Below are 19,234 nucleotides of genomic sequence, written 5' to 3'. Positions count from 1 at the left end.
TTTATACCCCCTGAAAGTACACTTGGCAAGTGCGTATGTCTACGAAGTATTAAACACTCATTAAATGCTAGCGCGACTAGCCCGAGTGGGGATGTCAAACCCTATGGATCCATATCTAAGATTCGCGTTCACGGTTCAAAAACCAATGATTAAACGTTACCGAGCTAAAGGGAATGTTTATGCCGTTGTATAACCCACACATATATAAGTTTAAGTACTCGTGCCTAGTTATGTAAAACATAAAATCCGCATGTATTCTCAGTTCCCAAAATAAATTAAAGTAAAAAGGGAATGCTATAACTCACAGTGATAAAAGCGGTAAAGTCGGTAATGAAAGTACGCAAGTAGTAAGTCGGTCCGAAAGGTCGTCAACCTAAATCAAGGGTTACTAGTTCAGTAGGTTGTTTTTATAAATTCTAATAGTGCATAAAATAAGTTTAATTGTCATCATCATCATCATTCATCATCATAAAAGCTAAGTAAGTTCGACAAGAATAGAGATCGAAACAATAGGCTGACTTCGGTCAGATGCTGCGACCTCTACGTAAATTGAAAAGATGCATAGTCAGTGGCTATCGCTCCGTATGTGAGTCCCCTAACCTCTGACCAATTTTCAGAACCTAACTCGTCTTCGTTTGACCGTGGCGACGGTTTAAGTGCGAGTAGGTCAGAAATTTCAGCACAACGTTAATAGGGTGTAGTGACTTTCGGAGGGCCATAAATCCTAAACCGTAACTCGGATTAAGACGAGGCCTAAACGGAAAATCATCTAATCGAACCGAACTAACTGAAAATCAGCTTTCCAGTAGCCCAGGTGGTCTGATCAGATACGAAAATCAGTGGACAAGTGCTCCGGTGAGGTTCTTGGTGCTTGATGCTCATCACGGTTCTCATCCTTGATGCTTGTAGCTTCAAGTGTACAACTCGTTGATGGTTTAGCATCACTTTTGACCAAGATTCTACCATCAATACACAATATATTAAGACCAAGTGGTAACACAACTCATTTAAGAGTCTTAGATGGATGATGAACCAAGGTTACATCATATCCTTAGTCTTAACACAATTACAAGTCCTATTTACAAACAAAGTTACAAACTTTACATCAATCAAACAAGTATGAACATGATTCAAGTCAAAAGAGGTGATGGAACCCTAAGCTAGAGAGCTTGGATCCCTTTCACACAATTTATAAGGTCACAAAGCTAGAAAGCTTGAACCTTTAGTGTTCTTGAAGATCTTGAAGCATAAAGCTTGGATCTTTAAGATATATGAAGATAACAAACAAAAGTTTGAATCTTTATAAAAAAATAACAAGATTAAAGTAAAAGAAAGATGAATCTACAAAGTTGGTGAAGATTCAAAGCTAGAAAGCTTGAATCTTCCATGTTCTTGAAAGATTCATGCTTGAATCAACAAGATATAAGCAAGATCAAAGCTAAAAGGAACTTTGATCTCCATAATATGATGATGATGGCCACGAAAATGAAAGGAAAAGAAGAAGAAAAAGAAGACTTACAAGCAATACTAGAAAGGGAAGAAAGAAAGAACAAGTGTGTGTGAAAACCAAATGAGCAAGTGATTTGAATGAGAGGTAAATGGCTAGTATTTATAAGCAAGGAATTTGACAAGGATTGATGACATGGACAAGGGCTAGTATTTATAAGCAAGGAATTTGACAAGGATTGATGACATGGACAAGGGCTAGTATTTATAAGAAAGGAATTTGACAAGGATTGATGACATGGACAAGGGCTAGTATTTATAAGCAAGGAATTTGACAAGGATTGATGACATGAACAAGGGCTAATTAATTGGGTCACTAGCTAGAGTAGGGTGGGCTTGAGCCCAACAAGGTAGAAAGTCCAACAAGACTAACTATTGTGCATAATTAAATTACTACGCGTAATTAAGCATCCAAAAACCCAGGTAATTATTATTATAAAATAATAATTAATATTTCGCAGTCATAATATTCCGATTATGATAAAAGTTAAACGTGCTCGCAAGTTCGCGGTTTATTCGAAACGTCAAATAACACTAACTGTTATAAAGGCTTCCAATGATCAAGTTATGTATCCTACATACTGTAAGGCACGTTTTAACATATAAATGGAAGTAAACCACGTAAATCAAGTTTCCAGAGTATAAAGTAACACAGTACGCACAAATACGCAGTTTCGCAAAAACACAAGGCACAAAAGCAAGTCAAAAAAGCCGGGTCGTTACATTACCCACCTGTTAATGGAAATTTCGTCCCGAAATTTGAGGTGTGACAAAAAAAAATGGTACCGTATTTAAATTAGAAGTAGCGTATCAAAGTTCCGAAAGATTCGTGGGCTAAAAAGTGAGCTATTTACCTTGAAAGGTACTCTGGCTTATAAAAGTAAGAATAGGTATATGCTATTAATTAAGTCTCTTAGGAGATCAACAAATTGATTTCGTTTCTGGTTAACATGAGTATGTTGTCTGAATATATCCACAAAAGAAAAGATGATGTTTTTAGCCTTACAGGCATCTTTAGTAAGCTGGATGCATGAAATACATCATGAATGTTACTAAACTCATCTAAAACATTGAGCGCTTATGTCGCAATACAAAGCTGACAGGTAGGATGGAAAACATGGTGATCATAACCATGCGATTTGATGTCTGGATAGTGTTAGCCACGGATTTTACTAACCCCTTGATTTCGGAAAGAGACCATAGGCATAAAGAACTTGATATTTAAGAATGTTTCATTTGACTATATGAATTGAAACTTTTGCTGAAAGTGAATAATCGGACTTATATGCAATGCAAGCCATAATTATCTATAGTACCTTCAGGACGGTCCGAACGAACAATGAAGGATATCACCCAGTTTACCATACTGCAGGTGAACTTATCCTTAGATGGAATGAAAGAACAGTTCCATAATGTAACTTTATCCTTTCAGTTACATGTTGAAGTTAGGGTTAACATTAACTAGAACAACATATAGTTGCAACCAATGAAGAAAGGAATGTGTAGAGTAACCATATCCGTATTACAGATGTTTTAAGCAGTCCCTTCCAAGAGGATAACAAAATTCATAGATTCCTAAAGTATGTTACTTTACATTTCCGAAAGAGAATCGCACGAAAGGTGTGATCTTTGAACCAGGGTGAACTCTTCAAGCGGTTTGTTCTGAATTTATCCTTATACTTAAGGAGATGCGCGGACAAGAAGATACGTGGACCCTTGGTCGTAAAGAACGGTTTACTCTAAGTGAAAAGAATCTCAAAACGATTCCTTGTACCTCAACCTGCTAATTCATAGAGATGATTTTTACGAGGATGTTGCGATTAGCCGTGAAATATTGAGAATAGAAACCTACCTAGTGCCCTTCCTACAATGGGGTGACCATTGAGTGTATCTCAGAAAACTGATTTATCGGCCCGCGATTTTGCCATGTTTAACCTTAAAAGGAACATTTTTCGAGTACAAAGACTTCCTAACAAATTTTTTTTATAAATCTGCCACCCAAAGTGGCTCAAGCGTTTTTAACAAGGATTTTAATAGTAAGCTTCATCCCTAACGGAGGGAGAGAAGAAGTGTGATCCCTACATGGTGTAGTCTAATACGGAAACCTTTAATAAAATCAACCGAGGAAGTTTTGAAAAACCTTTAAATGTTTGATGCGACAACATAAATGGAACGAAGTTCTTGGTAAATTTAGAAGTATGTATAACGAGTACCATTTGCACAAATTTATTTGACTTAAAACAACTCAATAAAGGAGCGATTTTTAATCATCATGAAGGTATAACTTAGTATGTACTAACCCAAAATAAGTAAGGGTAAATTTATACATATATGATTTTATAAATCGCGTAAGTGATAGAAAAGTTTTTAGTACTTTCATTTGTCCATAAATCTCATGAGGACCGCACAAATAAGCAACGTGTAAATCAACGTGTAAAATTTTTGATAAACATAGTTTTTCGTATTTCAGAAGTTACGAGTTTAAAAAGGTCGAGTGAAAAATCTTTGAATCATCGGTTGACATGTTATTAGGTAATGAAAACTAATGAATTAAATGTAGTTTTGATGATTATCCGAACTTAAGTCTTTGGCCCAAATATGTTTACGTCCGAAGCCGTTGCTAAAAAGTGAGGTATGAAGGATAGAGCATGAGGATGAGAAGTTAACCGCTTCTTGACTTTGTAGAATGCCACACAGGTTATGGCTAATATTAAAGTCGGAATACTAATGATGTTAATATCGCTAGATGAGAATTTCCTTGGAATAGGTCAGGACTTTGAGTTATGTAAGATAGAGCATCGCTCCGACAGATGTGAAGAATAAGATCCCTGGGGTAACGCAGTAATTTTGAATGGTTTAAGTGTTTGTGGATGCCCAAAGGCTCTGCATGACGTGATAGTAAGTGCCTTCATCACATACACACACATGAATCTCTTAGTTTCGACAGTTGTCTGTCTTCATGATGACTTGGATACGAATAAGCAACGAAAAATTTTATATTGACAAGCAACGAAAATTTTATAGAATTCATTTAAGGTGATGATGTAAGAAAAGAAATTAAGTTCTTAGAAAACTAGGGTTATGTACAACACGTACCATTCAAGGTAAAATATCCTTTGAATAAAAGATTTGATTTGTAAAAGTGAAAGTAAAATTTCATATGTATTTGTCAAAAAGAAGTAATTATTTACTTTATTTTATATAACGTATACGATTTCAAAATTTTGCACGAATGGCAAATAAAATAAATTTATTTTTATTAAGTTTTGAGAGGATCGCACAGTAAAATAGTGTAAGTAAAATTTTGGCAAACAAAATTTTCATATTTCGGAGGTTACAAGTTGAAAAAAGATTGATGAGAATCGAGTAAAAGACTTTTGAAAATCTCGGGTGATATTTGAGCAAAAATGTTACGGGGTAATGAAAACTGTTGAATTTTAATGTGGTTGATGACTATTAGTAGGGCATAAGTCCTTCGACCAAAAATGCTTAAGTATAAAGTTGTTGCTTATAAGTGAAAAACGAAAGGGAGAGTATGAGGACGGGGATTAACTACCCATTGATTTTGGAAATTCCGAACTGGTATGACTAATATCGAAGTAAGAAGGGTGATGGTGTGATTATCATTTATTAAGAATTCCCTCGGAATAAGTTAGGATTCAGTGTCGCATAAGAATGAGTATCAAATACGATTCTTGGGTAGTATAGTATTTGAATTGCTGAAGTGACGGGATACAATTTCCTTTATGTATCGTTGTCCATTGTATCGGTTTCTTTCATGGCTAGAAAGTGAGCAGATTTGGTGAGGCGATCAACGATAACTCCGATAGTGTCATAACTGCCGACTGTTTTCGGTAGTTTCAGAATGAAATCCATCGTCATCCCTTCCCATTTCCATTGTGGGATCTCGGGTTGTTGAAGTAATCCGGATGGCTTTTGGCTCACCATTCTCACGAGGTATAAGAATAATCTTCTTACTATAAATAACTTTCGCTTTCGTCCTTGAAAGGCCGTCCGTTCCAACTATTTCCTCAAAGCTTTCTAACTCGATGAGTATTAGGTTAATTTTAAGGTCCATTCCAACCAAATCTTATTATACTGCCATGAAAATTTTTATCAACCTTCTCAAATAACATCTGCTTGTGCGCAGGTAACTAATCCTTTCCAACTACTACTATAAAACTTCCAAGTTTTGTTGGCATGAGGTCATCTCCAAATGACCCACCTGTTAATTTTTAAGGTACTATCTTAAATTACTCCTCTATCTCTGCCAACTTACCATTAGCTTGTCCTATAGAATACTTAACTCTCATGATTGTTAATGGCTTATTAGTCATCACACTAGGATTCTTAGATATAAGGTTTCTATCACTCTAGTATTAAACAATTCCGAGATGATAAATCGTTGTGAAGAAACGTACCCTAACTAAAATCAGGATCCATGCGAGTCTCCATAGCTGAGATAACAATTGCTCTATTGTATGTGAGTCCAAAGTTTTTTTTTTTTTCCTATTTGAGAACTTTTTCCTTAAGTATCCAGGGTGTCTATATCTATAACAAATTTTCGGGTTATCAATTCTGCAGTCCAGGCCCTTCTCGTACAGTATCTAGACTAAGTGGTTATTCCTGCCTTTATCAGACCATAATGCGTATACTCAAGTGGTTCCTACCAAAATTTCCTTTGAATAGCTTCATATTCCTTATGTAGTAACATTGGGACTTCTGCATAATTCACTTCAATATAATTACGCTGGCCTGGCGTCATTATATTGTACTAAATCGTACGTTCATTCCAATATCACTCCATATGGTCAATGTAACGTGATCACTTTCAGTTCTACTCAATTTTATCCAACGGTGCTTTATCTATGCTATCTCAAAACAAAATCTACATAATTTATCTCACGGTTTCTCGGTGTGGGTGCGTAAGTTCCGTAGGTCATGCACCAATGCCTAAATGTCCTGAAATTTCTTCAAAATGTTCAGGTTCAGGTAACATCATTAGGTTCCTTTCTATAAATTCAATCTGGGTCTCGCGTCGAGTTGTATGTGTAGCAAGTAGTAGTACGATATGTCTTGAGGCGACTCCCAAGTCTTTGGGTATGGTTGAGCATCAGTAGAAGGCACTCTGACCTTGTGAAAGGAGATGTCCTCCCGACTTCCCCAATGCCTAAGAGTGTTAGGGTACTAAATCCAGAAATGTCGTCAGATCATCGAGCAGTGGTGAAGAACGAAAGAGATAAGTGACGGTCATGAAAGCGTACGAGATACGAGCCATCTTGCAGGAACTGAACAACCTTCGAATGTTCACACGTTGTACGTGGCTATTTAGAGTGAGCTCGGGGTGCGGTTACTCCGACAAATCCTCCAATATCTCCTCCTCCGAGGATCAACTTTAGTGGGCGTGTAATCCGAGGGGTACTCCTCCTAGATTGCGTGAAGAATCGTTTCGATCCCTGGAATAGTGGAACAGTAGTAACAGGTGGATTACAATACTAATCCTTAGGGTTAGACGTGTGGGAAATGGGTTCAGAAGAACATCTGAACTAGGAAAGGTAAGTTTTTCCAAGTTGGTGCAGTGAATAGCAGGCATGAAGCAAGCACGTAATCAGGCACTACAGCAACCTAGCTCGTTTACAGCAGTATATAGCATGGCAATATTAACAGTACTAAACAGAAGTAACATGCAATCGAAAGCAGATAGTAGCATGCAGTAGCTATAATAAGCAAAAGCATGCAGCGAGTTTACATAGCAGTAAAAGGAAACGGTAGCATGCAGCAAGTTCATATGGTAGTAAAAGTAAGCAGTGGCATGCAGTAGTAGTAAGCAGTAACATGTAGTAATATAACATAGTAGCATGCAGCAGGTTCCGCAGAAATAAGTAAACTTGCAAGTTGTAGATTAGTCCTATTAGTGAATCCTACTTGGGTCAGTCCTAGACTCACTAATGCAACCTAATTCCCTACAACCAATGCTCTGATACCAACTGTGACGCCCCGTACAAAATCATCGTGTACGGTACATCAACAACAGGATCATTACAAGGTCAAACACTATATGCTGTTTGAAAACCAGTTTTTGCATTTATGAACAGATAACGTTTTACAAAAGATGAATAGGAAATATTAACATGAGTACATGATACTAAGGTCATTACAAAGCTATTGTTTTGAAAATAACATAAGTTGGGAATGCAAAGTAAAAGTTTCATGCTTGAGACATCTCTAAGTAATGCAGCGGAAGTCTAACACAGCAAGTCTGTAACAGCAAGTCTATACACCGAGACTAGAACAGCAAGGCTAACAGCAGAAGCAACAACGTCTAAACACCTGAGAAATACATGCTTAAAAAGTCAACACGAATGTTGGTGAGCTATAGTTTGTTTGTATTCAGTAATGTAATGTAGGCCACGAGATTTCAGTGCTTCAAACAAGCGTTTCAAATCAGTAATTCAAATCAGTATGATAAAGTATATGTATAACCGTGGGCACTCGGTAACTAACTTAACGTTTATACCCCCTGAAAGTACACTTGGCAAGTGCGTATGTCTATGAAGTATTAAACACTCATTAAATGCTAGCGCGACTAGCCCGAGTGGGGATGTCAAACCCTATGGATCCATATCTAAGATTCGCGTTCACGGTTCAAAAACCAATGATTAAACGTTACCGAGCTAAAGGGAATGTTTATGCCGTTGTATAACCCACACATATATAAGTTTAAGTACTCGTGCCTAGTTATGTAAAACATAAAATCCGCATGTATTCTCAGTTCCCAAAATAAATTAAAGTAAAAAGGGAATGCTATAACTCACAGTGATAAAAGCGGTAAAGTCGGTAATGAAAGTACGCAAGTAGTAAGTCGGTCCGAAAGGTCGTCAACCTAAATCAAGGGTTACTAGTTCAGTAGGTTGTTTTTATAAATTCTAATAGTGCATAAAATAAGTTTAATTGTCATCATCATCATCATTCATCATCATAAAAGCTAAGTAAGTTCGACAAGAATAGAGATCGAAACAATAGGCTGACTTCGGTCAGATGCTGCGACCTCTACGTAAATTGAAAAGATGCATAGTCAGTGGCTATCGCTCCGTATGTGAGTCCCCTAACCTCTGACCAATTTTCAGAACCTAACTCGTCTTCGTTTGACCGTGGCGACGGTTTAAGTGCGAGTAGGTCAGAAATTTCAGCACAACGTTAATAGGGTGTAGTGACTTTCGGAGGGCCATAAATCCTAAACCGTAACTCGGATTAAGACGAGGACTAAACGGAAAATCATCTAATCGAACCGAACTAACTGAAAATCAGCTTTCCAGTAGCCCAGGTGGTCTGATCAGATACGAAAATCAGTGGACAAGTGCTCCGGTGAGGTTCTTGGTGCTTGATGCTCATCACGGTTCTCATCCTTGATGCTTGTAGCTTCAAGTGTACAACTCGTTGATGGTTTAGCATCACTTTTGACCAAGATTCTACCATCAATACACAATATATTAAGACCAAGTGGTAACACAACTCATTTAAGAGTCTTAGATGGATGATGAACCAAGGTTACATCATATCCTTAGTCTTAACACAATTACAAGTCCTATTTACAAACAAAGTTACAAACTTTACATCAATCAAACAAGTATGAACATGATTCAAGTCAAAAGAGGTGATGGAACCCTAAGCTAGAGAGCTTGGATCCCTTTCACACAATTTATAAGGTCACAAAGCTAGAAAGCTTGAACCTTTAGTGTTCTTGAAGATCTTGAAGCATAAAGCTTGGATCTTTAAGATATATGAAGATAACAAACAAAAGTTTGAATCTTTATAACAAAATAACAAGATTAAAGTAAAAGAAAGATGAATCTACAAAGTTGGTGAAGATTCAAAGCTAGAAAGCTTGAATCTTCCATGTTCTTGAAAGATTCATGCTTGAATCAACAAGATATAAGCAAGATCAAAGCTAAAAGGAACTTTGATCTCCATAATATGATGATGATGGCCACGAAAATGAAAGGAAAAGAAGAAGAAAAAGAAGACTTACAAGCAATACTAGAAAGGGAAGAAAGAAAGAACAAGTGTGTGTGAAAACCAAATGAGCAAGTGATTTGAATGAGAGGTAAATGGCTAGTATTTATAAGCAAGGAATTTGACAAGGATTGATGACATGGACAAGGGCTAGTATTTATAAGCAAGGAATTTGACAAGGATTGATGACATGGACAAGGGCTAGTATTTATAAGAAATGAATTTGACAAGGATTGATGACATGGACAAGGGCTAGTATTTATAAGCAAGGAATTTAACAAGGATTGATGACATGAACAAGGGCTAATTAATTGGGTCACTAGCTAGAGTAGGGTGGGCTTGAGCCCAACAAGGTAGAAAGTCCAACAAGACTAACTATTGTGCATAATTAAATTACTACGCGTAATTAAGCATCCAAAAACCCAGGTAATTATTATTATAAAATAATAATTAATATTTCGCAGTCATAATATTCCGATTATGATAAAAGTTAAACATGCTCGCAAGTTCGCGGTTTATTCGAAACGTCAAATAACACTAACTGTTATAAAGGCTTCCAATGATCAAGTTATGTATCCTACATACTGTAAGGCACGTTTTAACATATAAATGGAAGTAAACCACGTAAATCAAGTTTCCAGAGTATAAAGTAACACAGTACGCACAAATACGCAGTTTCGCAAAAACACAAGGCACAAAAGCAAGTCAAAAAAGCCGGGTCGTTACATTAATAGTTGTTGAACCCAAAAGAGAAGAATATTAAAGTCGTTAATGGTGGTGTGGTGAATTAGGGGTGTGAAGTGGTGACGGTTTAATCACAAAAATAACAGTTTTGTGATGGGTTCTTGGATCTGTTCGAACCAGAAGTGTGATGGGATCGAATGCAGGTGTTTTTGTTATCGGTCAGCAATAACAATAGTGAAGTGGAGATGTTCATTATGGTGTTCGATATTAGTATCATGCTGAGGTTTTAGTTGAGTGAAGTATGACAGCATGAGTGTCACAAGGAGGCTGCAATAGTAGGCTGTTTTAACAAGTTTGATGACAATTTAAGTGGGTTTCATCCAAGTGGGTTTTGAATTCATGTGAGGTGAGGAAATCGATTAAGAAACATAAAATAAAACAAATGGGTTTCATCTTTTTCCTTTTAAGTGGTGATGATGGTTATCATAGGTAGTGGTTGTTTAGAGGTGTCATGAAGTGGTGATGGTGTGGCGGTTTGTAATCGACTTAAATAGAAGTAGTAGTAGCAAAAGAAAGTTATAGTAACTTACAAAAATGGTGGTCTTGTTGGTGGTTTCATCGGTCAGAAAACATGAGACGGTATCGATTTACATAGGAAATAGATGTAATAAGTGTAGCAGTAGATACACATAAACAACGGTATTGATGGTGGTTTAATGAAGGTTAGCAATGGTTAACGGAAAAAGGATAAAATAAAATGGTGAGGGTTCTCGGATGATGATGGTGGTGATTGTTGGAGATGAAGGGTGGTGAGGCTTGGTCTACATAATCAAAGAGAAGAGAGAAAGGTTGATGAAACTGGTGGCGTGTGGTTGCAGCCATAAAGAAGAAGGAAGGTGATTGATGATAATTGTTGAGTGGTAGCCGATGGTGAAGTGGTGAAGGCTGTGAAGTTGAGGTGTTGATCAAGAAGGTTACATACATTTGTATATATAATATAGTCATGTATGTAGGAATTAGACAAAATAATGATACAGCAACTAAAAATGTGATAATCATGCAATAGTAATACATGTCCGTGAATTAACAGAATAGCCGCCTTCTATTTTTCCTCTTTTGTACCGACAGTTTAATCACAAAGAGTATATCGTGTCTATTGCTAAACAGTTACTATATAAAAGTGATACTATAAATCCTAAAATTTTAAATTAAGACCATTTATTTATTCTGGTCATCACCTGTTTGAAACCTGATCAAAAAGTTCGTAAATTATTTATTTTCTGTACCAAATAATATGTATCGAGTACTAATATTTAATCTAAAAAGGTAAAAAATATTGTTAACAAATCTAAAATCTTCGTAATCAATTTACAGTTCAACTTTTATTTTAAATCTTCATAAACTCGTATTAGGTTTTTATGAACACCAACGAAATGCCAACCGAGTATCACAATGTTTATTATTTAAGCTCGAAATCATTTATTATCAATATACTTTATAATTATATATAAACAATTTTGAATAACAAGTTTTATCAAGTAAATAAATATATTCAATAAAATTTTATATCTATATATTGATTCATTTTAATAATAAAATTTATTTTATCTTATATTATTTTATTTTACAAAATTAATACTAATAAGTAAACAATATAATATTTCAAATTATATTTCGAATTAATATATATATTTATATTTATACATATATATGTATCTATTTACAAATAGTTATTCGTGAATCATCGGGAACGGTCGAAAGTCAATTGCATATATGAAATAGTTCAAAAATTTTGAGACAACATTACAGACTTTGCTTATCGTGTCGAAATCATATAGAGATTAAGTTTAAATTTGGTCAGAAATTTCCAGGTCGTCACAATTATGATGTATTAATATATCTTAATATGATATATATACATTTAAATGTTGTTACAACGATAATCGTTACATGTATGTCTCGTTTCGAAATCCTTAAGTTAGTAGTCTTATTTTTACATATGTAGTTCATTGTTAATATACTTAATGAGATACATACATATCATAATATCATGTTAACTATATATATATCCATATATGTCATCATATAGTTTTTACAAGTTTTAACGTTCGTGAATCGCCGGTCAACTTGGGTGGTCAATTGTCTATATGAAACCTATTTCAATTAATCAAGTCTTAACAAGTTTGATTTCTTAACATGTTGGAAGCACTTAATCATGTAAATATCAATTTCATTTAATATATATAAACATGGAAAAGTTCGGGTCACTACAGTACCTACCCGTTAAATAAATTTCGTCCCGAAATTTTAAGCAGTTGGAGGTGTTGACGTATCTTCTGGAAATAAGTGCGGGTATTTCTTCTTCATCTGATCTTCTCATTCTCAGGTGAACTCAGGTCCTCTACGAGCATTCCATCAAACCTTAACAATTGGTATTTTGTTTTGCTTAAGTCTTTTAACCTCACGATCCATTATTTCGACAGGTTCTTCGATGAATTAAAGTTTTTCGTTGATTTGGATTTCGTCTAACGGAATAGTGAGATCTTCTTTAGCAAAACATTTCTTCAAATTCGAGACGTGAAAAGTGTTATGTACAGCCGCGAGTTGTTGAGGTAACTCAAGTCGGTAAGCTACTGGTCCGACACGATCAATAATCTTGAATGGTCCAATATACCTTGGATTTAATTTCTCTCATTTACCAAATCGAACAACTTCTTTCCAAGGTGAAACTTTAAGCATGACCATCTCTCCAATTTCAAATTCTATATCTTTTCTTTTAATGTCAGCGTAGCTCTTTTGTCGACTTTGGGCGGTTTTCAACCGTTGTTGAATTTGGATGATCTTCTCGATAGTTTCTTGTATTATCTCTGGACCCGTAATCTATCTATCCCCCACTTCACTCCAACAAATCGGAGACCTGCACTTTCTACCATAAAGTGCTTCAAACGGCGCCATCTCAATGCTTGAATGGTAGTTGTTGTTGTAGAAAAATTCTGCTAACTGAAGGTGTCGATCCCACCTGTTTTCGAAATCAATAACACATGCTCGTAGCATGTCTTCAAGCGTTTGTATCGTCCTTTCGCTCTGCCCATCAGTTTGTGGATGATAAGCAGTACTTATGTCTAGACGAGTTCCTAATGCTTGCTGTAATGTCTGCCAGAATCTTGAAATAAATCTGCCATCCCTATCAGAGATAATAGAAATTGGTATTCCATGTCTGGAGACGACTTCCTTCAAATACAGTCGTGCTAACTTCTCCATCTTGTCATCTTCTCTTATTGGTAGGAAGTGTGCTGATTTGGTGAGACGATCAACTATTACCCAAATAGTATCAAAACCACTTGCAGTCCTTGGCAATTTAGTGATGAAATCCATGGTAATGTTTTCCCATTTCCATTCCGGGATTTCGGGTTGTTGAAGTAGACCTGATGGTTTCTGATGCTCCGCTTTTACCTTAGAACAAGTCAAACATTCTCCTACGTATTTAGCAACATCAGCTTTCATACCCGATCACCAAAAATGTTTCTTGAGATCCTTGTACATCTTCCCCGTTTCAGGATGTATTGAGTATCTGGTTTTATGAGCTTCTCTAAGTACCATTTCTCTCATATCTCTAAATTTTGGTACCCAAATCCTTTAAGCCCTATACCGGGTTCCGTCTTCCCGAATATTAAGATGCTTCTCAGATCCTTTGGGTATTTATCCTTTAAATTTCCCTCTTTTAAAACTCCTTGTTGCGCCTCCTTTATTTGAGTAGTAAGGTTAGTGCGAATCATTATATTCATAGCTTTTACTCGAATGGGTTCTCTGTCCTTTCTGCTCAAGGCGTCAGCTACCACATTTGCCTTCCCCGGGTGGTAACGAATCTCAAAGTCGTAATCATTCAACAATTCAATCCACCTGCGCTGTCTCATGTTCAGTTGTTTCTGATTAAATATGTGTTGAAGACTTTTGTGGTCGGTATATATAATACTTTTGACCCCATATAAGTAGTGCCTCCAAGTCTTTAATGCAAAAACAACCGCGCCTAATTCCAAATCATGCGTCGTATAATTCTGCTCGTGAACCTTCAATTGTTTAGACGCATAAGCAATTACCTTCATTCGTTACATTAATACACAACCGAGACCTTGCTTTGAGGCGTCACAATATATTACAAAATCATCATTCCCTTCAGGTAATGACTATATAGGTGCCGTAGTTAACTTTTTCTTTAACAATTGAAACGCTTTCTCTTGTTCATCCTTCCATTCAAATTTCCTCACTTTATGCGTTAAGGCAGTCAAGGGTTTTGCTATTCTGGAAAAGTCTTGGATGAACCTTCTGTAGTAACCAGCTAGTCCTAAAAATTGACGTATATGCTTCGGAGTTTTCGGGTTTTCCCACTTTTCAATGGTTTCAATCTTTGCTGGATCCACCTGAATACCTTCTTTGTTCACTATGTGACCGAGGAATTGAACTTCTTCCAACCAAAATGCACACTTTGAAAACTTAGCGTACAGTTTTTCTTTCCTTAACAATTCTAGCACTTTTCTGAAATGTTCTTCGTGCTCTTGGTCATTTTTTGGGTAAATAAGTATGTCATCGATGAAAACAATGACAAACTTGTCAAGGTATGGTCCACACACTCGGTTCATGAGGTCCATGAACACAGCTGGTGTGTTAGTCAATCCAAATGGCGTAACCATAAACTCGTAATGACCGTAACGCGTCCTAAAAGCAGTCTTTGGAATATCATCCTCCTTCACCTGCATTTGATGATACCCAAAACGTAAATCAATCTTTGAATAAACTGACGAGCCTTGTAGTTGATCAAATAAGTCGTCGATTCTCGGTAGTGGGTAGCAGTTCTTGATAGTAAGTTTGTTCAACTCTCGGTAGTCGATACACAACCTAAATATACCATCCTTCTTCATAACAAATAAAACAGGAGCTCCCCACGGTGATGTGTTTGGTCGAATGAAACCACGCTCTAAAAGTTCTTGTAATTAGTTCTGAAGTTCCTTCATTTCGCTGGGTGCGAGTCTGTATAGGGCGGTACAAGGTCTATTTGAAATTCAACGGATCGGTGTGGAGGTAGTCCCGGTAACTCTTTCGGAAATACATCGGGAAATTATTTTACGACGGGAACATTATTGATGTTCTTTTCTTTAGAATTGACATTTTTCGACGTGTGCTAGCACAGCATAGCAACCTCTTCTTATTAGTTTTTGCGCCTTCAGGTTACGAATAAGATTTAACTTCGCGTTGCTCTTTTCTCCGTACACCATTAAGGGTTTTCCTTTTTCTTGTATAATGCGAATTGCATTTTTGTAACAAACGATCTCTGCTTTCACTTCTTTCAACTAGTCCATACCGATTATCACATCAAAACTCCCTAACTCTACTGGTATCAATTCAATCTTAAATGTTTCGCTAACCAGTTTAATTTCTCGATTCCGACATATATTATCTGCTGTAATTAATTTACCGTTTGCTAATTCGAGTAAAAATTTATTATCCAAGGGCGTCGGTGAGCAACTTAGTTTAGCACAAAAATCTCTACTCATATAGCTTCTATTCACACCCGAATCAAATAAAACATAAGCATATTTATTGTCAATAAGAAACATACCCGTAACAAGCTCCGGGTCTTCCTGCGCTTCTGCCGTATTAATATTGAAAACTCTTCTGCGGCCCTGCCCACTAATATTCCCCTGATTCGGGCAATTTCTACTAATGTGGCCCAGTTTTCCATATGCAAAGCAAACTATGGCGTCATTATCTGTTCCGACATTATTTGTTCTTTTAATTCTATTAAACTTTGGTCCGTAGGCCTCACACTTTGCTGCACTATGACCATTTCTTCTACACCTGGTGCAAAATGTCGTACAGAACCCCTGGTGATTCTCTTCACACCTTTGGCATGGCTGTTTTTTGTTTTTGTTGCCATTGTTGTTATTGAGATTGTTGTTGGGATTGTTATTGTTGCTATTGTTGTTGTTGTTATTGTTGTTGGGACGGTTATTGTAGTTGTTGTTAGGACGTTTGTTGAAATTGTTGTTGCGATTGATGTTGCGGTTGTTGGGATAGTTATTGCGATTGTGGTTGTGATTGTTGTTGTTGTTGTGTTGGTGACTCTTGTCATTGGTTTCTTCCCACTTTCTCTTGACTTGTTTCATGTTAGCCTCTTCAATCATCTGCTCTTTAATCCTTCCTTCGATCTGGTTCACTAATTTGTGAGCCATTCGACTTGCCTTTTGTATGGAGGTGGGCTCGTGTGAACTCACATCTTCTTTAATCCTTTCCGATAACCCTTTTACAAATGCGTCAATCTTCTCTTCTTCGTCTTCGAATGTTCTGGGACACAATAGACACAATTCGGTGAATCGTCGTTCGTACGTGGTGATATCGAAACCTTGCGTTCGTAATCCTCTAAGCTCTACCTTGAGCTTGTTGACCTCGTTTCTGGGACGATACTGCTCGTTCATCAATTGCTTGAATGCTGACCACGGTAGTGCGTAAGCAGCATCTTGTCCTACCTGCTCGAGATAGGTATTCCACCATGTTAGCGCCGTACCAGTGAAGGTATGCGTAGCGTACTTTACTTTATCTTCTTCAGTACATTTACTTATGGCAAACACCGATTCAACCTTCTCGGTCCACCGTTTCAATCCAATTGGACCCTCGGTTCCATCAAATTCCAAAGGTTTGCAGGCAGTGAATTCCTTGTAGGAATATCCTACACAATTTCTTGTGGAATTTGTTCCACTGCTAGAACCAGAGTTATTTTTGTTATTTTGCTTGTGGCCTGCACTGCGGCTATGTTCGCAGCAAGGAAAACACGGAAGTCTTCCTCATTCATGTTCAAGTTCTGACGAGTTTTCGGTGCCATTTCCTTCAAAAATAGCCAAAAGAATTGAGTTAATCATATAGAATTTAAGAGTATTCAATAGTATTTCGTAGCATAATATGAACTTATTTATAAAAGATTTTTCTTCATATTAGCATTTTATAGTTTTAATTCGGGTAGTACTTACCCGTTAAGTTCATACTTAGTAGCTATTATACAATTCAACTACTACGATTCTATATGAAAAACTTATTACAATAATATTTAGCGTTCAAACTTTTATACAATATTTTACAAACATACAATACCACTATTATACATATAGAATGAAATATAGCACATAATATCTTTGCTACTCGGCCGCTATAAAGGCAATTCTAGTTAATACGCAAGTTGTTCAGCAAAAGAAATAAAGACACGTAATTCATAAGTCCAGAAACAAGTCATGCATTTTGGTTTTACTAAGACGATTTCACATCCTTGGTCTTGTGGAAAATAACCGTTATGACCATTGGCTAGACAGCATGTTGTAATGTCGTCAAAAGGACGAGGGTTTCGTAATGTCCAATAGCCTCATAATAATCTAAAAACCCTATTTCTCACCCCAACTACTGAATCCGTCACTTGTGGGAATGTTTCATTTAATAGTTGTAATCCGATGTTCTTTTTCTCACTTTGGTGAGAAGCGAACATCACTAACCCGTAAGTATAACATGCTTCTTTATGTTGCATGTTAGAACTCTTTCTAACTCACGAAATCCTATGTTGGGATATGTTGAGTCAAAATAGGTTCTTAATCCGTAGCGTAAAATTGCAGTTGGGTTCCCCACATTTAACGCTTTAAAGAAAACACGGCGTAACTTACGGTCTCCCCAATACGATATACCCCACCTATCAAAGGAAAGCCTTTTGTAAACTAAGGCATTTCTGGAAAGTCTTTCAAATGTTTGACAAGTTAATTTCGCCATAACTAAATGTGCTGATGAATTCTGACTGACTCTAGACAAGATTTCCTGAATCATATCCTCTGGTAGGTCTTCTAAAATATTCGGTTGTCTACCCTTAACGTCCATTTTGTTTTTATACTTTAAAATAGACAAGGATTAGATTTATAAAAGATAATTAACAAACAATACAAGCAGTTTTTACATAAAACATAAAATTACGAGCACACTACAATACATATAATACACAACATGATTACAACTCCCTAATCTGAATCACTGGTTTCTTCTTCTTCGGACTTGGTTCGTTTTCCTAATTTTCTAGGGATATATGGTGTTCCTCTAATACGAGCCGCCGTTTTCCACAATGGTTTAGAAAAACTTGGTGGTTTAGAGGTTCCCGGGTTATTGTTACAATTTAGGAAATACGGAGGTTCCCGATACATATAAAGCTCATCGGGGTTGGAATCAGGTTTCTCTATTTTTACACTTTTTCCCTTATTATTTTCTTTTGCTTTATTAAATTGGGTCAAGGTAATTTCTATAACATCATCGGAATCCTCATCGGGATCCGATTCATCGAAAAATTGGTAATCTTCCCAATATTTTGCTTCCTCGGCGGAAACACCATTGACCATTTTTAACTTTGGTCCGTTGGTTGAGGATTTTCTTTTATTTAATCGAATTACTGTAGGTATCAATATTTCTTCCTCCGGAACCGCTTCTTCTTCTGGTTCCTCTTCTTCCGGTTCCTCCTCTTCCGGTTCCTCTTCTTCTGTTCCTCCTCTTACGGTTCCTCTTCGAGAATTTGTGAATCCTCCCAAAATATATTCGACTCTTCATTATTATTAGGTGAGTTGATGGAATTTATACTAGAGGTAGACATCTATCACACAATATCAAACATGTTAAGAGACTAATATATCACATAATATTTACATGTTATAATTTGTAGTTTCCAACAAAAGTGTTAAGCAATCATTTTTAAAGAAAACACGATCGAAGTCCAGACTCACTAATGTATCCTAACAAACTCGATAAGACACAATAATGCAAATATCTGGTTCTCTAAGACCAACGCTCTGATACCAACTGAAATGTCCCGTTCATATTGATTATAAACGTTCCATATTAATTGATTTCGTTGCGAGGTTTTGACCTCTATATGAGACGTTTTTCAAAGACTGCATTCGTTTTTAAAACAAATCATAACCTTTATTTTATCGACAAGGTTAAAAAGACACCACCTAGATTA

This window comes from Rutidosis leptorrhynchoides, chromosome 4 (genome assembly GCF_046630445.1).
Source record: "Rutidosis leptorrhynchoides isolate AG116_Rl617_1_P2 chromosome 4, CSIRO_AGI_Rlap_v1, whole genome shotgun sequence".
Classification (NCBI taxonomy): domain Eukaryota; kingdom Viridiplantae; phylum Streptophyta; class Magnoliopsida; order Asterales; family Asteraceae; genus Rutidosis; species Rutidosis leptorrhynchoides.
Note: the sequence above shows the minus strand (reverse complement) of the source record.